The sequence below is a fragment of the Anabrus simplex genome, chromosome 6, assembly GCF_040414725.1.
Source record: "Anabrus simplex isolate iqAnaSimp1 chromosome 6, ASM4041472v1, whole genome shotgun sequence".
NCBI lineage: Eukaryota > Metazoa > Arthropoda > Insecta > Orthoptera > Tettigoniidae > Anabrus > Anabrus simplex.
In genome coordinates this window covers 51,370,199-51,396,423 of record NC_090270.1, presented here as the reverse complement: position 1 = coordinate 51,396,423, position 26,225 = coordinate 51,370,199, and positions in this window count along the sequence as shown.

The window sequence follows — 26,225 nt, the reverse complement described above, 5'->3', positions numbered from 1 at the left end:
CTGTGTTTTCCCCTCCGGAATTAAGCCCAGTCGGTCTTTGCCTTTTTTATTCAATACAGCACTGATCACGTTCTTTTATATTAATAAATCACGCTTCTTACACATTCCTTGGGTTGCAGAACAGCTATATTTAGCATCGCAAAGGGCTGTTATGTAGCCCTACCGGTAACGGTCAATCCGTTGCAGCTAATGTCACGAAACTCTACACACACGTTCTCAGCACACTTTGATAACAGCGCCGCCATCGGCCTTCAAACTCGTCACCAGAAATCAGGAACAAACTTCTGGAAGGACAGCTAAAGTGATTTAAATGAAAACAGTTCACTAATATAAAAGCAAGTTATCTGTGATATAGCTGCATAGGTCTGATGTATATTGGAATTTAATTGAGCAGAAAATAATAGAGGACAGGAAAGGCTGCTTATAGCTTTCACGACCTGACTGATTAGTTGACTTGATTCGTGTAACTGCTTTAAAGCAGTGGTTGCAAAATGTAGTCTTGCGAAACATGCTTCTGAGTGATAATGTTATAACGCATTTCTCCATTGTTCTCTCCTTCACTCAACTCTGAAGAGGTATGAGCAGGACACTAATTGCAATACTCACTGTTGTTCGAATATCGTGTGTGCCGTGTAGACACTACACTATTTTTACAATTTACTTTACGTCGCACCGACACAGAGAGCTCTTAAGGCGACGATGGGATAGGAAAAGACTAGGAGTAGGAATGAAGCGGTCATGGTATAAAATAAGGTACAGCCCCAGATTTTTCCTCGTGTGAAAAATGGGAAACCATGGAACACCATCTTCAGGGATGCCAACAGTGCAGTTCGTACCAAGCTTACAGCTGCGCGCCCCTACCTGCACGTCCAACTCGCCCGGTGAGATTACACTATATTCTGAAATATTTCGAAATCCTCAGAAACAGCCTTAAGACACACAGGCTGAAGTCAACCCCCATCGAAAAACTTTCGAAGGTTGTTCAGGGATACCTTTTGAGTATATTGGTATAAAGGACCCGTGGTCTCTGATGGAACGTTACAGAGTAATCATATAATTCCGATTTATTCGGTTTGTTACCTCAATCATCCTTGTTTCTGGGAAAATCTCTTATGTCAGTGAAAAAGGCTGTAATAGGCAAGAACCAAAACGTACAGCACGAAACAAAGAGTAATTCAACAACTCTCAGATGAAACACGTACACTTTTGTCACAGTGAGTTCGATCTCTTCTGTCAGTGTACTCTACAGTACAGTACGTAACAATTGCCGAACTGTTCACTGACAGGTCTTGTTCAAAATGTCGACCACTACAACCACGACATCGTTAGCTTGTGGCACGTTAAAGAATTGGTGCGGGACAAAATTTCGACACCCCGGCGTTTGTCAGGAACTAGCATTTAATTTTTCAGTGCAATACAGGTACAAAGCTAGAAGGGGCAACAAAGCAAACGAAATGCAATTACTGGGTAACAAAGCACTGGAGACCACGGGTCTCTTATAACAATATACTCAGAAGGTATCCGTGAACAACCCCCGAAAATTTGTCGATAGAGGTCGGCTTCACCGTGTATACATAACGAAAATATTCCTGGAAATTAGTTGCCTGTAAAACGACATCCTTGTAAAAAAGAAACATGTATAAGGACTGCATTTAAAAAAAGATTATTGCCCCCACTAAACACCAACTTCGGAGATCATCTGTTACCAGACTGGCAGCTATATTCAAGTCTATCTATATTAGTAAGAAAATTTTTCTTTTTCACAAATTCACATACTAATATCACGAAGGGGAACCCACTTAACGGACATCTGTCTCTATGCATGATATTTACAATAGGTACTCGTGTTGACCGATAAGTTTGAAAGCCCAGTGAGGTAAGATTAATGTTCCACTGTAATAATGACGAATATAGAAAATTGCATGAAGAAAGAGGCAGAAAAAAGTAAAAACTAATATAGGCCTAATACTAAACAGGTTTTCCTTTCTTCTTTTTCTCGCTATGTATCTGGTGAAAACGACGGTGTTCACACACCATCACTGCATTCACTCTTAGGAAAGAATACCACCCAACTTCTTTCTGTGTTTTGCGGGTAGTATTCACAATACGACGATGATTTGCGACTTTTCTTACTGCTTTCACGTCGCAATAACATATCGAAAGTTTTCGGCGACGCAAGGGCAAGAAAGGGCCTTAATTAAGGTAAAGTCCCAGCAGTTAGCTGGTCTGAAAATGGGGAAATCACAGAATACTACCCTGAAGGATGGTGAAGATGACATTCGAACCCACCATCTCCAGAATGCAAACTCACATTTACTCCACTGTGACCGTGCAGTAAGCTCGCTCGGTAATTGTTGACGTTTTCTGACCATCAATTTAAGGTATTTGTGAGAATCTGATTATTATTTTATGACATATTGCTGCATGTTATATTGAAAATTCCTAATGCTAGAATAAATTAGCAAAATAATCCAGAACTTGAGTATAATTTTAAGATTTACAAAATAAATCTTTTTTTTTTTTTGCTAGGGGCTTTACGTCGCACCGACACAGATAGGTCTTATGGCGACGATGGGATAGGAAAGGACAAGGAGTTGGAAGGAAGCGGCCGTGGCCTTAATTAAGGTACAGCCCCAGCATTTGCCTGGTGTGAAAATGGGAAACCACGGAAAACCATTTTCAGGGCTGGCGATAGTGGGATTCGAACCGACTATCTCCCGGAAAAATAAATCTTAATTTAATCTCAAGTATTCTTATAACGACATTGAAAGGTTCAGTATTTCAAATGGAAAATACTTATACCGGTATCGGCATCCTCTGGTGAGAGGAAGTACTGTAGAAAATTAATTCCATCCCTTCTAGAAACAGTGAAACTATTACATCACAAAGATTTTCTCTGTTCCTGATGTCATTTAGGGTGTAAGGAAATTAGCACTCTTCTCCCTAGAATTAAAACGTACGATATAATAAAGTTACTTTCATTTGATGCAACACCGCTGTACTTAAGATACCATGGCATTTGTTTAGTGTGTGTGTGATGTTTATGCAAATAGTGTGTAGTTCAGTAGTCACCTTCAAGGTGTGCCACTTAACTTGAAATGAAGTACTTTATCAGCATTTACCTGGATAGAAAGGGATTACGCACTCGGTGATTTGGGAAAACTTCCCAATGTACGCGGCACAATGACTCTATTTCAGAATTGCGAAACGTGTCTTGAAGTCTCACAGTTAAATATAATCGTACTCGTATTAAATATCAGTAATTTAGAAAAAAAGTATTTACTGTTATGCCCAGCGATTTTTTTCAAACATAAAATATTTTATTCGCGTATTTACTGCTTATATGAACATTTTATTACCATGATTGCTATCTATTTTGCAACGTAGTTATTTGTAAATAAGGTGGAGATGGACTGGACCTTAGCATTAAAAATATTATCCTATCATTCTCAGATGTAAATAAAATATAAACGTGATAATTGAAGACCCGTGTCATAAGCCCGAATCTGAGTAATTCCTCCTTGCATATCGGTGAATTTTGCCAAATTACCGAGTACTTAATCCGTTTCAATCCAGGAAAATCTTGACTAAGTACTTCATTTCAAGTGGATACTCCGAATTCTGTACCAGATGTTAACAGTAATTGACATTCCAGGGGAAGGGTTTCATGCATTTTTATAACCTCGGTCGTTATAATAACATCGGAACAACAAGAGAACTGCCAAATTGTGTATCATATTTGGAGTGAGATATACGATACTTAATATTAATATCACAGATTCTTTGAGGACATGGAGCTTCCAAGGTATGTTCTTTTCCTCGATGATATGTCTACCCAGGAAGGTAAAATCATAATAATACTCTTACTGATTTTACTTCCCAGTAAGTACATTTTTGTTTTCTGGAGACGCCGACGTGCCTGTTCCACAAGAGTTCTTTAACGTGTCAGTAAATGTATCGAACCTCCCAAATTGGGTTCAGAAGGCCAGTGCTCTACCATCTGAGCCACTCAGCCCTGCAAAAGCTAAAATCAAATACAAAGTCGGTCACTGTACGTCGCGTTCTATAGTACATCCTTGGTTCAGTTTCAAGCCGACAGCTGTGAAGAAGTTCTCAGTAAAACGAGGTCTACCGGGCGAGTTGGTTGTGCTGTTAGGGAGCGCAGCTGCCAGCTTGAATCCGGGAGATCGTGGGTTCGAACCCCACTGTCGGCAGCCCTGAAGATGTTTTCTGTAGTTTCCCATTTTCACACCATACAAATGCTAGGACTGTACCTTAATTGAGGCCACGGCCGCTTCCTTCCCATTCCTAGGCCTTTTCAATCCCATCGTCGCAATAAAACCTAGCTGTGTCGATGCGACATAAATCAAATTGTTATTAAATCGAAATCTAAAAGACTATTTGAAGCTGGCCATAGGAGGCGTCCCAGAGTGGAAATAGTGAGGTTCGTTCCTCAAAAACTTTAAATGTTATGTCATGCTTCCTTTTTTATATTACTTTAACCCAGAGGTTTTCAGTGACAATGGAATAAGAAAGAGATATAACTAGGGAGGAAGCGACCATGTTTTTAATAAGGTCACTGGAGTCCTCTGTGATAAAAAGATGCCTCAATATCTAAAGGCAAAAGTTTATAAGAGTGTGGTACGGCCAGCAGCGATCTATGGGACTGAATGTCGCCCCATGACGAAACAACAGGAGCAAATGTTGACAACCATGGAGATGAAGATGCTTCGATGGTCCATGGGGCTGACCCGATGTGACCACATATGGAACACGGACGTCCGGCAAAGGTTTGGTGTCGCGCCCATCATAGACAAAGTGAGGGAAGCCCGTCTCCGCTGGTACGGCCACGTCATGAGAAAACAGGACGACTCAGTTGCCAAAACAGCGCTCCACATCAACCCAGAGGGAACAAGACCACGAGGAAGACCGGCAAAGAGATGGACTGACAACATCAGGGCAGACATGCACAGTGTTGGCTTAACACCAGAAGATGTCAACGACAGACAGAAATGGAGGAGATGTAGCAAAGCAGCAGACCCTGCAAGTCGGGATTAATGCTAAGAAAAAGAGAGAGAGTCCTAGAAATCACATGGTGTCAACATGGAGAAACAGAGAAAACAATGTTCAGAACAACTGATTGTGGGGGTTCGAATCCACTATCTACTGAGTGCACGTTAATAGGTACGCTGCCTGTACGGCTCAGCCGCTTCTTTCGGTCCCTGGAATCCATTGAAACCCACCTCACGGAACAGAGCTTTACACGCCGTACTAACCTGCCCCGTAGTACATGTTCAAATACACAGTATATCAAAAGGTACAACTGTGTATATTTTCACATCAATAAGTGGCACAAGTAATGCGGCCCATGTGGCATGCGGACGACAAAAGCTGTGGTATTCGTGGATGGTCATATATTCAGCTTATACAGCTTACGGCCAACCAAAATTTAGGTAATGCATTTGAGGCCTGTTTGTGTATCCAATAACATGAACTGAATATTGAGAGCTGTGGCCGGTGGCACCAGTGGTCAGTAGAATTTACAAAGTGGCTTTTACAGCCGATAAATTTCGTTAATTTGTGATATCTGAAGCCATCCCTTCCCAGCTTCGACGCAGTTAATTTATAACTGGCAGGTTATTCAGTCTACCGAACCTAATTTTGATTAAATAAAATACATTTATAAACTACCTGATAGAAGAAAGCATCTCCCAAACATAAGTTTATAGCATCACAACCTGTATCACATATAAACTAGCTTAGTATTAAAGGATGATATAGTATTTTCTTTCCTTGCGATATTTATCGTCTTGTCAATAATTTTACATCATTCATTTTTTTCTTAATACTAGTTATTAATGCACTTTATTATTAAACTCTTGCGTCCTAATTCAACAGGATGTATCCGTGATGATGTTACAAACTTTCAGAGATGATGGATGACGGCAAATGGATCAATTTGAGATAAGGAACCATATTCCGGAAACTGTCGGGTCCAAAGTTAAGCATTCTTCTATTTTAAGTCCATTTACCAGCACAAGTTTAACAAGCTGCTCCATTTACCTCAAATGTTCGAAATGGCGTCCCCTAGGTCAATACAGGCATGGAATCGTCTCAAAAAGTTCTGTCGTGCCCATTCGAATATCCCCAGTGGCGTCTGAACAGCGTCGCACACAGCGAGAATTCTTGCCAAGAGATCCTCTTTAGTCTCTACAAATGTCTCATACACAAGTCTTCGCACATGGTCCCACAAGACGAAATCAAGTGGGGTGAGATCAGGCGAAGGAGTGGGCCACGAAACAAGACCTGCTCTTCCTATCCACTTTGCAGGGAATGTCTCATCCAGGTGTTCACGAACCCTCAGTCCAAATTGAGCTGGGGATACATAGTGTTGGAACCACATCCGCTGACGAGTGGGATGTGTTCCAGGAACGCGGGTAGTACATCACTGAGTACCACTATGTACACTGCTGCATTTAGGCGGGGAGGAAGAACAACTTGGATTATTAATAACTTATGCCTCAAACGTTTCCGTACTAGAGTTCCTTATCTCAAATTCATACATTTGCCGTCCTTCAGCATCCCTGAAAATTTGTATCGTCATCGCGGATACAACCTGTATAATATTCCCTGACAAACAAAGGTAGTGTGTTGGCTTCTGAAATAGAAGTTCATGACTTAAATCCTGGCAAGTATAGTCTGATTACTGAAGGCAGAGTTGTTTATATCGTGATATACAATGTATACATGTAAAAGGATCTTTGCTGACACACCCAGTATTAACCAGACACAAGTGATAAGAACGGATCAATTGGCCTCGCAGAAGAATTCCGTGTTATTTTGGATCTGGTAGAGCAGAGGAGGGATCAGTGTGGCTCTACCGTGACTCTCCTCTGTATTCGGGAGACGGGGAGATGCTGGTCCCGACCGTCGGCTGTGCTGAGAATGGTTTCCCGTTGTTTCCACCCTCCTGCACTAAGGCGAATTCCGGGGCAGTTCCTGATATAAGTTAAGCCACGGCCGCCAACCCCTTCACTTTTTCCAAACATCTCCTTCTCCGAAATAAATCGCCTTGGTCTGAAAAACTCTGCTGGCTTCGAAGGTCGTAATACTGAAAGAAGCGTTTTGACATATCTTGGAGGGGGGGTCCTTTTACTGCCTGCCTGGGAGGAAATAAGGTAGTAGGGGGTATAGTTGCTATGGAAACGTGGGTGGGTCCACTGCGGTTGCCATGGCCAGCTCGTGTTGCTTGGAGTTGTCAAACCTCTCACCTCATAGTTATTTACATCAGAACACAGCGGTCTGAATGAACAAGTGAGCCGGAACCGAGCGGAAGGAGAAATGAATGCGAGAATATTGACAACACCATGCAATGGCACGTGCAGTACTTCTCCCTCCAGTCTTATCTGTCAGTATGCTGCGTTCAATATTTACAGGTATAGCGAGTTTTAGTGAATACAATAACTTTTGGCATGATCTCTAACTTGATCGATCTTTCTATGACTAACCTTAGCCTCTGATAATGTGCAATGCTGAGGGGCTGAGATATGAGCAATGCTGGTAACGCTGTCACCTTCGAGGAATGATATGGAAGAATATCTTCCTGGGTTGGTTAGTGTATTGGACTACATTATTGTATTGGCTCAGTTATTGAGTCGTCAGCGTTCTGGATTTAGTACATTATTGCTGAAAATGACAAGAATTGAGGAAAAATGATTGAAGAATCACACAAGAATTTACTGAATTATTGCAGAATCGTACAAGAATTTGATGAATTATTGGTTAATACTAAAATAATTTTGTAAATGATTAGTAAAATTTAGGTGTATTCAGTAAATGCTTGCTAAAATTTCTAATGTTTAGTGAAATATTGCTCAGAAGTTCTAGTATTTAGTTAACTATTCGTTAAAAGTAGTAGTATTTTGCAAATTAACCCGAAAACTAATCGATTTTAGTATTTTGCAAAACTAATAATTATGTACAAAATTATTGCTGAAAACAGAGGAATATAAATAACTGCTAAAAATTACAAGTTTTTAGTCAAATTCTGTTAAAAATACAATGTAGTAAAATGTTGCTCAAAACAACTAGAAGTTACGAAATTATTACAGAATCGCACAAGAATTTACTGAATTTCTGCAGAATCGTACAGGAATTTAGTAAATTACTGCTGAAAACGACAAGAATTTAGTAAACTATTGCAGATTTCCTGTATCCAGTAAATTTTTCTAAAATTGCTAATACTTTGTGAATTATTGCTCAAAAATTCTAGTGTTTCGGAAGTAGTAGTGTTTTGTAAACTAACGTGAAAAACCACTAGATTTTATGAAATTGTTGCGAAAATAACAATTATTTACAAATTATTGCTGAAAAACGCAGGTGCATAGTAAATAACTCCTAAAAATTAGAGGTTTTTGTAATTTTTTGTTAAAATTACTAGGATTTAGTAAAGTATTGCTGAAAACTACAAGAATGTAGGATATTATTGATAAAAAGTTGGTTTATTCAGTATATTTTTGCTAAAATTACTAATACTTTGTGAATTATTGCTCGAATTAAGGATTTTACAGTAGAATGAGACCTGGAGTAGGCACGTGCATGGAGAGACTAATATTAAGTAGATTATTTGTAAAAAGTATTAGTATTTTGTCAATAAATACGAAGGACTACTATATTTCACTAAATTATTACCAGAAAACTCAGGCATATATAAAATTACTGCTAAAAGAACAAGAGTTTTGTAAATTTTTCTTAAAAATACAAGGATTTAGTAAATTAACGCTGAAAAGAATTCTCCAAAGCATCATGGAATTTTAATCACATGTGTTCAGATTCCATGGCTCGGGGGCTGAATGATTTTTCTCCCCTAACATTTCTGAAACTCATACCACCCACTGCATTTCCGTGTGTTACCCTAAGACAGCCATGAGTGGACCGTAGTACCATAAGCCACAAAGCAAACAACACTGATGTGCTATTTAATGCAGTTGGCATACTATGTGTTCAAAATGATAACCACTACGTGCCACACATGGTTTATAAGTACACAGAAAATGACGTCATCTTCTTGCGTAATTCGGAAGTATTTGTAGGTCGGTCACCAGTCTTGAAAATAGATTCTTTCAACATGCCTCATATGTAGGCACCTGGGAACGTGAGATCCGTGGAGCAGGAAGGATTTTGATATGGGCTTCTTTCCTTTCGTTTTACTAAGTTGTTAAGAGATCAGATGTAAGGCTTTTGAGGCGTTTGCTCTATTAACCAGCGTTTCGTCTTAGGTCTGACACTAGACTCATCAGAGTGGGATGTGTCAGACACTACCCACTGACGCTGGGGTGTATGCAGGTGAACTTATCAGAAGCCCTATATAAGAGGCACGATCTGATAACTGCATACGGGAGATAAAACTCCACAATGGAATTATTGCCCGCCTAGCAATTTCAAATGGAAATTCTAAGTTCCCAAGGAGGGAATTAGATATTTTTCCACCAACAGAGCATATCATGGAACTTTAATCCCATGTGTTCAGATTCCATGGCTGAATGATTTTTGGAAACATATCTAATTTCCTTCTTTGGAACTTAGAATTTCCATTATGTTGTTAAGGTCATTTTGTTTGGTTTACTTTTGGTAATTTTGTTTGTTTTGAATCTTCCATGAAAAGCTCTGCCGGATTTGGATTTTTTGTATGGTTACTGCCAATGTAAGGCCGTTCCTTACTCAAGAAAATTTTAATCTATTAATTCTAATATCACCGTCAATATGACTGTATTATTCGGCTGTGAGTTTGTGATTTTTCATTATTATCATGCTTATTGACAAGTTAGTGGAACAAGTCAGCAGTTTCCCTTATCTAGGAAGCATGATTACCAATCCCAACACGTGTAGCAAAGAGATAAAAAGACGAATAGCACTTGCTAAACTGGCATTTAGTAATAAGAGAAATCTTTTAAATCATTGCAAATTTAAATTTTTGTATTCGGAAGAAATTTGTGATTTATTTTATGTGGATTGTGCTATTACATGACTTTGAATCTTAGATAATCAGAGATCAGGAGCGTTTGAGAATTGGGTCTTTAGACGAATGCTAAGGATTAAATGGATTCAAAAGAGAACAAACAAAAGCGTTCCGCAGGAAATTATAGGGATGTTAACGATACAAATAAGAAGAGCTACATTCACTGGCTACGTCTTGTGACACAGTACCTCTCTTATCAATCTTCTAGAAGGGAAATCAAGAGTAAGAAAGGTCGAGGACGACCGAGGAAAAGATTCCTTCAAGACTAGGCACAGAATGTTCAGTTTGGTTCTTTTTATGAAATGAAACGAGGGGCTGAGGGCAGAAACGAATGGTTGCAGAGACAAGGCACTGCCTTTAGACACTGATTATTATTATTATTATTATTATTTATTATTATTATTATTATTTTATCCACCTGTAGAACGTATTTTCTGATACTCTCAGGAAATTATTTTCATAAGTTATTACACTATTTTCGGCTAGGCGACGCTCGAAGATACCACTGCTAAGTCCGGCTCCATGGCTAAATGGTTAGCGTGCTGGCCTTTGGTCGCAGGGGTCCCGGGTTCGATTCCCGGCAGGGTCGGGAATTTTAACCTTAATTGGTTAATTTCGCTGGCACGGGGGCTGGGTGTATGTGTCGTCTTCATCATCATTTCATCCTCATCACGACGCGCAGGTCACCTACGAGTGTCAAATCAAAAGACCTGCATCTGGCGAACCGAACATGTCCTCGGACACTCCCGGCACTAAAAGCCATACGCCATTTCATTTCATTACCACTGCTAAACAAATCTTACTGTAAGAATTTGCAGCTCTGTAATCACCAGTGCATTTCTACTGGCTGTGACCCTCTGCAGATTCAGAGGAAGAGAAGAACGAATGACTCTCGAAGTATACATAACTTTTATTTTTACCACATTCTTCGATGGTCTCAGAAATAGGTAGTGAAGTACGGAAGCAGCAGATTGAGTTCAAAGTAGTTCTCTTGTGTGAAGAAGAACAATTACCTGCTCGTTGGTACGTGTTCTCGACAGTTAATGACGGTGGTTCTAATAGCTTTCCTCGCACCATTCACTGTCTTTGTGCCGCCTTTCTTCAACTCATTTCTTTCTGGCTTCACATTTCTTCTAAATGACATGAGACAGAAGCCAGCAGTCTCCTTAATACCTGACAGCCTTGCCATTTATCGACATCGTAGCAACCAGGTCTTCTCGCTCTTCTACTGGGCAATTTTAAAGTTCACGCTTTTTTTAAAACTGTTGTCATAATTACAGGAACTATATTTTATATCGAATTCGAATAGCAGAGACATGACTTTTGATTAGGGAAACTCTGCGTGCAAAGTATCACTGTGCACTGATGATCTACGTCCCTGCCCATGTTATAGGGAGCCCGAAGACATTTTAAGAAAGGAAGTAGATGATGATGATGATGATGATGATGATGATGATGATGATGATGATGATGATGATGATGATGATGATGAAGCTTGTTGTTTAAATGTGCCTAACATCTAGGTCATCGGACCCTAATGGTAGGAAATTATATGAAATTCAATGACAATTTAAAAGTAAAAAATTCATTCACTGACCAGAATTCAAAACGTGATGATGAAGAATGAATGGATGAATATGAATTTAAAACAATCATTGGATGCGACCTGCAATGCCTGGCCTTCCCAGAAACAATATTACTCACCAAGGGACTGCTTTGAAAGCATAATCCTGTATGAATGGCACTTATCGTTAGTAAAGTAGAACCATGGTATTTCTCACGATGCGGTACTAATCAAAAGGAAAGGAAGTAGAAATGCAGTCATTGTCTCAAATTGTTCGTTTTATAATTTAAAAAATGTCAGGTTCCATCCTTATTCAGTCCAGTAGTATCTGAAGGATCTTAAATATGACGGCCTCATGTCGGTAGATTAACTGACCAGTCACTTAAATGAACTCCTGCTGGACAAAATTCCGCACCCGGGCGTCTCCGAAGACCGTCAAATGTCGTTAGTGGAACGTTAAAACAATAATTGTATTTATTGTTATTTATCAAAATTTAAAAATCTATAACACTCTTAACCTAAACAGTTGAAGTGTTGTGGGCGTTCAGTCGTACTGTAAAATATTATAAATAGCTGTCAGAGGAAAATGTTCCAATGGAGATCATCAGCGTTATTAAGACACATTTGGACCAAATGCATTTGAAGTTACGAAAATATTTATCAAAATTTAAAACTCTAGAACACTCTTAGCCTAAATAGTCGAAGTGTTGTGCTGGCGTAGGATGTTACGTGTGCGTTGGACCGCAAGAAGAAGCAATGCGCCCATTCTTCAAGAGCTGAGGATTTTAAAACCCCTTTCTTTTCGGATTGGTGAAAGAATACTCCAGTTCTTTGGACACATTGCGAGACGACCTGGAGAAAGTATAGAGAAGCTATTCGTTGAAGGGAAGGCTGAGAGCAGTAAACTACGGGGAGGGCCTACAACCAGACAGACAGGACAGGTGAAGACTACCACTGGTTTATATTTCCAATGTTCCCTGGGGAAAACCCATGATCGTCCGGGATGGCAAAGCAACAACAGAGCCAGTGGGGTCACGATTTGTGGTATGACTGTAATGGGGTAAATGTTATCCTTTTTCTATCTGTTTTCTGTTACATTTTCCAATAAACTTAATTGATTGCCACATACTTGTAAGAAATAAACGTAACGTCCAGAGACACTTAGTATCATTTATCAGATATTAAACCCACCGTTGCGGAACTAATTATTCCGAAACAAGTTCACAGTTCACATTAAAACTGAGTTTGAGGTTACTAATATTATAAGTTTGCCTTCGAATTGTAATGGATTTGAACTCACCTTTAACTGAATCAGCCATTTACGAATGGGCACATGTCCAGATATTTTCATTTCAGGAGGAGAAAAACTGATTTAAAAACCAGTCTTGCGATTTACGTTAAATGTATGCGGTTTGACCGTTAGTGTCAATAGTTTTTGCTAGGTTACTTGATAAAAGATGGAGTAAAGATGAAGGACCTTATGGGAAACGCCAGATGAAGAAAATAGATTTGTGACTTTTCTATAATGGTGGCTGAATGAAAATCAGTTTTATAGCAAAAAGACAGGGTTTCTTCAGATAACTTAGACACAGTGTGTTATTGTTCTACAATAATAATCATCTGATTAATGACAGGTAATTAGAATCATCGTCAGTCACACGAAAAGTTGTGCACGCAAGTATTTCGTTGAAAAATCTTTGTAATCCCCCCGAACGTCACTTCTAGGCACTTAGCGCATTCTTCTTCTTCCCATCAATAGGAATTGGATTTTCGTAGGCTAGGTCGTTAGGAAGCTGGACGTTGCTGTCTACTTCAAACGGAAGGTGTGCTTAATAAGGCTTTTGATGAACTGTTTCGTCCGCACGGTTCCTGGATCTTTGGCAGAGTAAATGAAGTGCACATCTGAAATTCTTCCTTTCTCATACGATTTGACCAGAATGCACTAAAGTTCAGAATAGCACTAGTCCCTACCAGAACGATAGTGAACTTGTCATGACGTTTAGGTGTCCGTACGATGATTTAACAAGATAGCTTTAGGTCATAAATTTACAAGTCTTTTAATGACAGTAAAGTCTCTACATCACGGACAATGAGATAGTGCCCTTGCATAGGTAAGTAATGGTGAAAGGTGACATGTGCCTTTTCTTAAATGACTTAAAAACCACACACAAATCAACCTTAAAAATCAGCAAGTTACTGGTTGGATGAGTATCGTTTCTTTCATGAAATGATGCACCAGGACGAGAAGAATGTTAATGTGCAATAATAAAAAAATCGAAAATTTGGACATGTGCCCTTTCTTGAATGATACATTCAATTTTGGGTAACATAAGCACGGATTTATTCATTTTTAAACTGAAATTTTTATTATATTTCAAGACGGGAAATTAGTAGTTCTACTGGTGCTGAATTCTAATCTTGTCGTATTTATTTATTTATTTATTTATTTATTTATTTCGTACGACAAAACAAAGATACATTATAAATACATATAAATACATATTTCTTAAATAAGTAGATTCAAACTGAGTAACCTATCTGAATAAAAGATACATTTGATCGCAACTTGCATTACAGAGCACTATTTTCACCTGAAACCACGGCAGATGAATAGCGTACGTATAACAGAATTACTTTGAAAATTAAATAGATCCCAAGTTCTTCTTGACTTTTCATTTTTACAATATTTTACATTTTGCTTTACGTTGCACCGACACAGATAGGTGTCATGGCGACGATGAGACAGGAAAGGGCTAGGAGTGGGAAGGAAACGGCCGTGGCCTTAATTAAGGTACATCCCTCTTAAGGGCTGCCGACACTGCGGTTCGCACCCACTATCTCCCGAATGCAAGATTAAGCCACGCACCTCTAACCGCGCGGCCAACTCATCCAGTATTTTTACAATTTGCTTTACTGACACAGATAAGTCTTATGGCGACGATTGGATAGGAAATACCTATGAGTGGGAAGGAAACTGGCTTGGCCTTAATTAAGTTACAGCCCCATCACTTGCTTGGTGTGAAAATGGGAAAACCATCTTCAGGGCAACAATGGGCCTCGAACTGACTATCTCCCGAATGAAAGCTGACAGCTACATGACGCAAACCGCGGTACCACCTCACTCGATATCATGTTCAGAGTTTTTCCGCGCAGAACTCACCTCTTTCCTACAGAATACCACTTATTGCAACTATGAGATCTTCACATTTGCTTTGCAACACCTTGATACGTATTTCACTTCATTCACTACCATTTAGAAACAATCCTCCTTGTAAGTAGTTGAAATGAACTACTTATTTGAGTTTTTGTATTACTTCTCCACCATTCAGTCGTTTTATGTATTTTCCCAGCTTAGGACTATATCGCTTTAATTTTGGAGATGGCAATTTTCGTATTACGCTCGTTACATTTCCTTTGAAGCCCCAAAACAGCCATTTAGACCAACTCATCAGTATACATCTTCAAACAAGAGATTATAACTATGCCGCTGTACACCTTTCTGTAAATAATCGACGTAATCGACTGATGGCCTTTTGTAACCCCTGTACCTATTTGAACTAAGAAACTCATCGAACAAGAGGTGCACAGTTCCAAAAACCACCTTATCCATTTTAGCAAATTTTTCAGGAGACGAAGGACAAAACATTTCTTGCTCACTTCAGTAGAATGAATGTATTTATTCATGTTTATTATAGCGACGTACTTACATGTTTTGATATAATTTAAGATCTATATACAATTCGTGACATATACGGAAGATACAAATTAAGGTAGGATAAGGTGTGTTTTGGAACTCAACATTGGATAATAATAATAGCGTATGGCCTCCGGAGAGGCCTGGTGCAGGCCTTTTCCTACAGTAGTAGACGGCCTATTAGGAGACCTGCATGTCTGTGAAGATGAAGATGAAGGCCCTACCTAAGATGATTTCTAGTGTTGAATACGCCACACACACCCAGCCCTCGAGCCAATGGAATTAACCAATTTAGGTTAAAATCCGCGACCGGCCGGGAATCGAACCCGGGACCCTCTGAACCGAAGGCTAGTATGCTGACAATTCAGCCAACGAGTCGGACAACATTGGATAAGGAGGGGTTTAGAATTGTCATCGTGATAAGGGCGGGGTTCGCAAACGTAGCTAAACATTTATAATGATAATTTTCGTCATTAATTGTTGTTATAATCAACATTCTTTTATTTATGCTCTTTGGAATCATAAAAATATTTTAATCGTATTATATAAAAATATAGAAGGATTTGAATGTCAGTGATTAAGCTCAATATCAATCATAGTGTGATTATCAGGAATACTATTACCAACAGTTTCAAAGAACACGCCGTAAACCTGGAACTTCATGAAGATCGTACTAACGCTTACTTCATAGAGAATTATTTGAGATATGTCCCAGTTACGGTGCCGTATGTTTGGATAAGGCCGATTTTGAAAACAACATCTTAGGATAAGGCGAGTTTTCGAAACGTCACCTGGATGTGTGTTACATTTTCATGGGGACAAATTGGGTTTAGGAACAGTTTCTTTGTTAAAACCTGGATGTGTGTTACATTTTCATGGGGACAAATTGGGTTTAGGAACAGTTTCTTTGTTAAAACCTGGATGTGTGTTACATTTTCATGGGGACAAATCGGGTTTAGGAACAGTTTCTTTGTTAAAAAAGATGCTAAATTATATGAGTTATAGAGATAAACTAAGAACTCAATTTTCATAAAAAAAATGGATAAGGCGGATTTTGAAAACAACATCTTAGGATAAGGCGGACTTTGGAAATAACATCTTAGGATAAGGCGGATTTTGGAACCGTGCGCCTCAGTTGTTCTCATACCAACAACTTGAACACCTTAAATTTATTGTAATAAATAGGGCTCAGAAGTTGAAGACCTACATAGTGCCTAAAAAGGATCTGTAAAAAGACCTAAACCTGGCAAACAAGGACGTAAATGTGCAATACAAATTAATTCAAAATTTTAGTTTTAATAATGTTGTTGGCTTTACGTCCCACTAACTACAATTACGGCAGAATTTAGTCCCTCAGGAGTTCATTTACATGCCAGTAAATCTACCAACACGAGGCTGACGTGTTTGAGGACCTTCAGATACCATCGGACTGAGCCAGGATCGAACCTGCCAAGTTGGGGTCAGAAGGCCAGCGCCTCAAGCGTCTGAGCCACCACTCAGCACGTAACTTAATTTTATTAATTACTGGGTCGATGCATAAGTTCGTGCGATTGTTATATTTTATTTTATTTTACTGTCACTGTCATGCACTGTAACTCACAATCACAGTCACTCAGTGATGTATTCACCTCCACTCTCTTTTTTTTGCTAGTTGCTTTACGTCGCACCGACACAGATAGGTCTTATGGCGACGATGGGACAGGAAAGGGCTAGGAGTGGGAAGGAAGCGGCCGTGGTCTTAATTAAGGTACAGCCCCAGCACTTGCCTGGAGTGAAAATGGGAAACCACGGAAAACCATCTTCAGGGCTGCCGACAGTGGGGTTCGAACCTACTACCTCCACTATCTATCACCTTCTGGCAACGTTCAGGTATCAGTTGAATGCCTCGCCTGTAGGACTGTTTTGGTTTTGACTGGAAGAAAACTGTTAGCCCTTGGTCAAGAGAAGCTTCGTCAGGAAACACTTGCCCCTGAATGTTGTTAAAAAGAGAGCGGGAAAGATGGAAATCTGAGGGGGTAATGTCAGGGAAATACGGAGGATGAGGTGGAGGCTCCCAGCCAATTTCAGCAATCACACCTTTGGTCAGTTGTGCTGTATGCGGACGAGCGTTATCATGAGCAATAAGACTGGTTGTTGTCTTTGTATTTTGTTGTCAATAGCAACGGCAAGCCGTCTTAGCTGGTCGCTGTATACAGGAGAGGCAATCGTTATATTTTTCGGAAGAAGTTCATGGTGAAGAATGACATCTTTATTCTACAAAGCACACGACATGATTTTCTGTGGATGGGCACTATCCTTGGCACGGGAAATTGGAAAATGCATATTTAATGAAGGAATATAATATTTAAAAATGTGAAATTCTACGCTGCAAACATTTTAGTGAAATACTTCGCCTTTCGGACATATACTTTTTAGGTAAACTTAATTAAAAAAGGAATTCCTGTTTGTTTAAAAAATACTTGCAGAATTTAGAATGAAATAATTTTTCCACCTAGAATGAATTCAGCGAACCCTCAATGGACATCCAGGTGAAAGAAATTGATTTTATTTTGCTAGTTGCTTTACGTCGCACCGACACAGATAGGGTGACGATGGGACAGGAAAGGCTCCCAGCATTTGCCTGGTGTGAAAATGGGAAACCACGGAAAACCATCTTCACTGATGCCGGCAGTGGATTTCGAACCCAATATCTCCCGGATGCGAGCCCACAGCTGCGTGCTCATAACCGCACGGCCAACTCGCCCGGTGAAATTGAAATTAGTATAACTGGAATCATATTTGGCTTAACCACACTAGGGTTACAGAAATCAGAATTCAGAAACTTTACCTCAGCGTTTCAGTATATCACAATAGTCATCTCCAGGTTTGTAGGTGTAAAGGATCGTCAGTTTTCAGGCAGCACATTGCGAAACATCGAGGAACTTCTCCCCACGTCAACGGATGTCAAGGGTTCGTACTTAAAGCAAGTGAATCTTTCTCTACACTCACATCAAAATTTTATCCTTTCAACATTTCACTTATCTTGCATAGAATTTGATGCCCCTGGGTTTTATATGCACTGGTTTCATTTTCCGTTTCATTTTCTCTTTCGCAACAGAATATATGTTTAAGAGGTAATATATGAACTAATGGTGACTCGAATTGAGAATGGGCAGTACAAATATAGAAAGAAGGTGAGGTAGCAGAGAAAAAGCACGTCATGACCTTTAAGAAGGCAAAAAAGGCCTAAAAACAAAAAAATAAAAACACCAAAAATATAAAAGGAAAAAATTAAACCCACCATTTTGTGGCCTTCAATGACCCAGAATAAACGTATGTTGGGCCTCGTCTTCAAACACTCGAGATTTAAATGTTCCTCAACTTTGCTTGTTGCTTGTTGTTTAAAAGGGCCTAACATCTGAGGTCATCGGCCCTTTCCTCAAATTTCGAGCCCTGGTAATATTCTAACGGGCCGATGACCTCGATATTAGGCCCCTTTAAACAACAAGCATCATCATCACAAGCTCAATAACCTATCATGTATCCTACAAACCATTTGTGTTACCTTAATAATAATAATAATAATAATAATAATAATAATAATAATAATAATAATAATAATAATCACAATATGGAAAATGAAATGAAATGGCGTATGGCTTTTAGTGCCAGGAGGGTCCGAGGACAACTTCGGCTCGCCAGATGCAGGTATTTCGGTTTGACTCCCGTAGGCGATCTGCATGTCGTGTTGAGGATGAAAGGATGAAATAATGATGAAGACAACACGTACACCCAGCTCCCGTGACAGCGAAATTAACCAATTATGTTTAAAATTCCTGACCCCGTCTGGAATTGGGCCCGGGACTCCTGTGGCCAAAGGCCAGCATGTTAACCATTTAGCCATGCACCCGGAATAATAATAATAATAATAATACATTCTATCTCTCTCTGCTCTCCAGGGCATGAATTATGTGACGATGCTCGGAGCACCCGAGAGACAAGTCTTATCACGCACTATTGTACGTAGGCTAACTCGATAAATTGACTAGAACATTTTTTTCTTATTTACACGAAAAAAGCGAGGAGTTTATCACGGAGAACATAAAGAATGAAGCGAGGGAAGATAACACAAAGCTAGGATATGAGACAGAGTAATAAAAAAGGGGAATCACTGCACGGCCAGACAATAGAAAGCTTTCCAGCGTAGATGAAGGGACTCATTCAGAAACCTCGTTCATAAGAAAGAGGCCATTAGAACGTAAAACACATCATTCTTGTGAAAATAAATAACCCATAGGTTGTGATTAAATGATATATTTTCTTTATTTCAAGCATAGATGGGACCTCTGCAAGAATGCAAGGTCTGATGAAAATATCAGAAATTAAATAAAACATATTTATAATGTTACCTTGCAATATGTCGTGATATTAAGTAATAATAATAATAATAATAATAATAATAATAATAATAATAATAATAATAATAATAATAATAATAATAATAATAATAATAATAATAATAATTAGGGAGATAGTGGGGTTCGAACCCGACAGTCGGTAGCCCAAAGACGTTTTTCTGCGGTTTCCCATTTTCACACCAGGCTGTACCGTAATTAAGACCAGCGTCACTTCCTTCCCACTCCTAGCCCTTTTATAACCCACCGTCACCATAAGACATACCTGAGTCGATGCGACGTGAAGCAAATTGTAAATAATAATAATAATAATAATAATAATAATAATAATAATAATAATAATAATAATAATAATAATAATAATAATAATAATAATAATAATAATACGGGGAAGAATATAGACAAAAAGGGACGAAAAATATTACGGAAGGTTATGTGTAAACAGGTGAGGTGATAGTCAGGAAAATTTGAGGTCCAATTAAGAAATTCGCAGCAAGAAATGTCATCATTATACTTTCCTTTAAAGTCTTGAACGCAACACCTATAAAACAGCTTTTAGTGAGCAAGGATTGAACTCACAACCTCTCCCCTTCTTCTTCCTCTTATTTTTTCTTCTTCTCTGGCCTTTTCACATTCATTCCAGGCTTGTGTCAATGTCATTTGACTGATATCTTCATTTTTCGAAGTATCGGATCCCTTCGATTTTCCTCTCTGAATAGTGTTATATAGATGATGGTTGCCTAGTTGTACTTCCTCTTAAAACAGTAATCACCACCACCACCACCTTACATCCTGTGTACTGTATAGAACTGGTGACAGTCAACATTTTGCGGGGGCACCGTGGGTGTATTCTACTACCTTCACCCGCAACCTCACCTCTTTTTAATTATATATCACCCTTACTTGAGACAGCAAAAAATTCGCTACCAAAATTGAAAAGGAAAGCAACTCATCGTTAATAAAAGAGTGGAGAAATGAGGAGTAAAAACGTTAAATTGTTCCCATGTTTATTACGACGCTGAGGTGATAAATGTATAGTTTGGGAGAAAGAAATTAATTTAATTACCATCCTTTTCCTCCTACTTACAGTCTTTTAAGTCTTGATGAATGTCGAGTGGATTTCATATTTAATTATTTTCTATTCAACTACCTTCTCGTAATATCGCATTTATTCGAGCAGTCTCTGCCATTAATTCTGTGTAACTTCGCGTCTAGTTTATTTTTATGAGAGCACTTCCAGGTAACTTATTGCTTGTTCTTCCAGAATATAAACCAATTTCTAATTAACGGCCACAGAATTATACCTAATAGGATCACAAAGCTGCAGCAGAAATTAAAAAATACCTGTAGTGTACACCTCGTTTTTCAACAAGGAAAAAATGAACTCGTACTGTTGGCCGTAGACAAAGGAACAAAAACACTAACATCCCTCAGTTCATTTTGAAGGATTCTGCAGCAGATGTATAGTACCATGGAATTAATGCCGCGTGTAATTGAAATTTACTGTCGAGATGCTGAATTGTCAGGAAGGGGATTTAAGCAAAGTATTTGTTTAATGAAGCAGTTTGACGGACAGTGTAGCGAATGCAAAAATTACTCCAAGGCCAAATGCAGTCTTCTTCTTCCTCTTCACACTACCATTCCAACACCTGGGTGGAGTCCCAGATACGAACTGTGTCGCATATATGGATTTGGCACTGCTTTGAGAGTTGATGCCCACCCAGACGCCAATCAATCAATCAATCAATCAATCAATCAATCAATCAATCAATCAATCAATCAATCAATCAATCAATCAATCAATCAATCAATCAATCAATCAATCAATCAATCAATCAATCAATCAATCAATCAATCAATCAATCAATCAATCAATCAATCAATCAATCAATCAATCAATCAATCAATCAATCAATCAATCAATCAATCAATCAATCAATCAATCAATCAATCAATCAATCAATCAATCAATCAATCAATCAATCAATCAATCAATCAATCAATCAATCAATCAATCAATCAATCAATCAATCAATCAATCAATCAATCAATCAATCAATCAATCAATCAATCAATCAATCAATCAATCAATCAATCAATCAATCAATCAATCAATCAATCAATCAATCAATCAATCAATCAATCAATCAATCAATCAATCAATCAATCAATCAATCAATCAATCAATCAATCAATCAATCAATCAATCAATCAATCAATCAATCAATCAATCAATCAATCAATCAATCAATCAATCAATCAATCAATCAATCAATCAATCAATCAATCAATCAATCAATCAATCAATCAATCAATCAATCAATCAATCAATCAATCAATCAATCAATCAATCAATCAATCAATCAATCAATCAATCAATCAATCAATCAATCAATCAATCAATCAATCAATCAATCAATCAATCAATCAATCAATCAATCAATCAATCAATCAATCAATCAATCAATCAATCAATCAATCAATCAATCAATCAATCAATCAATCAATCAATCAATCAATCAATCAATCAATCAATCAATCAATCAATCAATCAATCAATCAATCAATCAATCAATCAATCAATCAATCAATCAATCAATCAATCAATCAATCAATCAATCAATCAATCAATCAATCAATCAATCAATCAATCAATCAATCAATCAATCAATCAATCAATCAATCAATCAATCAATCAATCAATCAATCAATCAATCAATCAATCAATCAATCAATCAATCAATCAATCAATCAATCAATCAATCAATCAATCAATCAATCAATCAATCAATCAATCAATCAATCAATCAATCAATCAATCAATCAATCAATCAATCAATCAATCAATCAATCAATCAATCAATCAATCAATCAATCAATCAATCAATCAATCAATCAATCAATCAATCAATCAATCAATCAATCAATCAATCAATCAATCAATCAATCAATCAATCAATCAATCAATCAATCAATCAATCAATCAATCAATCAATCAATCAATCAATCAATCAATCAATCAATCAATCAATCAATCAATCAATCAATCAATCAATCAATCAATCAATCAATCAATCAATCAATCAATCAATCAATCAATCAATCAATCAATCAATCAATCAATCAATCAATCAATCAATCAATCAATCAATCAATCAATCAATCAATCAATCAATCAATCAATCAATCAATCAATCAATCAATCAATCAATCAATCAATCAATCAATCAATCAATCAATCAATCAATCAATCAATCAATCAATCAATCAATCAATCAATCAATCACCACTTCAATCACCACTGATCTGCATTTAGGGCAGTAGCCCGAGTGGCAGATTCCCTCTCTGATATTTACCTGGTCTTTTCTTAAATAATTTCAAAGAATTTTGAAATTTATTGAGCATGTCCTTTGGTAAATTATTCCAATCCCTAACTCCTCTTCCTATAAACGAATATTTGCCCCAATTTTTTCCTTGAATTCCATCTTTATGTTCATATTGTGATCTTTCCTACTTTTAAAAACACCACTCAGACTTATTCGTCTACTAATGTCATTCCACTCCATCTCACCACTCACAGTTCAGAACATACCACTTAGTCGAGCAGCTCATCTCCTTTCTCCCGAGTTTTCCCAGCTCAAACTTCGCAACATTTTCGTTACGCAACTTTTATCGGAAATCACCCAGAACAAATCGAGCTGCTTTCCTCCGATTTTTTTTCCAGTTCTTGAATCAAGAAATCCTGGTGAGGGTCCCATACACTGGAACCATACTCTAGTTGCGTTCTTACCAGAGACTTACATGCAGTCTCTTTTACCTCCTTACTTCAACACCTAAATACCCTCAAAGCAATGTGCAGAGTTCCGTACCCTTTATTTACAATATCGTTTATATGTTTACCCCAATGAAGGTATTTCATTATATTAACACCTTGGTACTTACGTGATCCCCATAAGGATCATTCACCCCATCAACACAGTAACGAATACTGAAATGACATTTCCTATTAGTGAAACTCACAACCTGACTTTAAACCCCGTTGCCTACTGTCCATCTCACAACATTGTGGAGGGTTTTTTTTTCAGTTGCTCACTACCTTGTAACTTATTTATTACTCTATACGGTATAAGATCATTCGGAAAAAAGCTAGATTCCAGCTAGATGAGAGTAAAATTCAGGCCAGTAAGATGAAGTTCCTGAGGAGTGAGGTTGGGAAGCCAAGGAGAGAGAGGGTAACAAAATGTTGAGTTGAGAGAAGAAATAGAGGTAGGAAAACTGAGTGATAAGATGGAGAAGAATAAATTGATATGGTTTGGATATGTTAGAGGATGGCGGATAGAAGGATACCAACACAAATGTTGGAGGTTAAGATAGAAGGAAAGAGGGCAAGAGGGAGGCCCAGAGAAAATGTATAGACTCTATCAAGAAACGGAGGTCTGGAATAGATTACAATTACTGATGAGGAGTGGTGGAAGGAGAGGCAACGGTGGATAAGTACCATCAACAATCCGACCTGGCAGGAGCTGGCTGAAGGGAAATTAAAATGATAATGATGATGATGATGATGGTAATGATGTTGATGATGATGAAGAAGAAGATAGCAGAATTCACAGTGCTCTGTAAGTTATTAAATCGTGAGGAAGGAGATGTAATCTAATGTTCTCATTTTGAAACACTTATTTTCTGAGGTTCCACTATTTCCCTGGCCAGAATAGAGCAGAGACTACGAATCAGCATACCGTGTGCATCTCAAGAAAAGTGTCCATACCAGGAAGATGACATAACTTTTGGAACACTCTGTGTGCTCTGAGCTTGTAGAATATGTTCTCGTAAGCCACGCCAAGTTTAGGCTGATCAATAAACTCCGATTGGCTGAAGCACAGGACGATCGGGCAGCAACATTATTCCCAAAGGAATTCCATCGCCTCTATGCTCGAGGCCACATCGGGAGAGCAAGCACAAAAGGGTTAAACAGCATTTCCCGCGGAACAATAATGCCCGCCCGCCGCTAATTGCAAACACACGAAATGTAAGGCCAACCTACTGCCTTCCATTACATAGTATTAAGGGCCGTCTTACTTTCAATAAGGCAGAGCAAAATATACGAGTGTCTTACTGGAAATTATTTATCTCAAATGTCCAGAAAAATGACCAAATATTAACTGTTTGCCCTATTTAGAAATGGGAGTAAATGAATTAACTCTAGTCACCCTAGCAACATCTTACCAGAGAACCTTGCACCCCTACTCGGGACTCGAAACAGAAACCCCTTCTTTCAAGTAGGACGCTGGACAAAAGATTGTGATGTTTAATCTGTTAGCTATGCGTTGCTGTGTTGTTCCATAGTGGGTGGATTTGAAAACCTCGTAATCGACACTCCCATAAAACTGTACAATTTGTTAGGCTATGTATGAATGCCATATGTGACTTTTGTTAAAAGCAGGCAAATGGATTGCCCTAAATTGACATTGCTGCTGCTAGAGTTTTGAAATTCACAGAGCTGCCTTTCGCAGCCCTCATTTTCTTTGAGTAAGGACGGATAGGAGACATGGAAGTGCCACTAAACGGAGTCTGAGTAACAAGATTTGACCTCCTCATAATTTTAACCCCATCCTCCTGTGAATCGAGAACACATCTTCGGTATACCCTCCCACTTACAAGCATTGGAATTAGTTCCACTTATTTATGTTAGGTTCCTCACTTTCGAACATGACCTCCATTGGTCAGTTATTGTTCTCTTCTGATCCAAACGGTAATAGCTCTGCGAATCCCAGGGAGTATTCGAGCATCTCTATATTCTTATGAGCTGACTTCACCCGTCCCCCATCCCCATCCTGCTAACAGTTGATGTCATGCTTGGATTACGCAACAACTTCCCCTCACAGACCTTGGCATGCCTTCTAGCCATAACAGACCAAGTTTCTTCTTTTTTTTCTATTGGCTTTACGTCGCACCGATACCGATAGGTCTTATGGCGACGATGGGACAGGAAAGGGCTAGGACTGGGAAGGAAGCGTCCGTGGCCTTTATTAAGGTACAGCACAAAAGGGTTAAACAGCAGAAGAAGAAGAAGAAGATAGCAGAATTCACAGTGCTCTCTAAGTCATTAAATCGTGAGGAAGGAGATGTAATCTAATGTTCTCATTTTGAAACACTTCATCTTCAGGGCCGCCGACAGTGGGGTTCGAACCCACTATCTCTCGAATACTGGATACTGGTCGCGCTTAAGCGACTGCAGCTATTTAGCTCGGTACAGATCAAGTTTGACACTGCTAACTGAAGAGTTACTGAAAACCTAATTACATTAACTTTAATATTTAATGTTAAATTTAAAAATATCTTCGAATAGGCTTCATAGAATGATCTCTTCTATCACCTGTTAGACGGACGCACCTTATTTGAATTACACTCTGTGTAACAATTAAGTAGTAAATTAATATAAAATAATTATTCAAATCTTCGTTATTATACTAAGTAAAAATATTAGTTGTCCGCCTCTGTGGTGTAGTGGTTAGCGTGATTAGCTCCCACCCCCGGAGGCCCGGGTTCGATTCC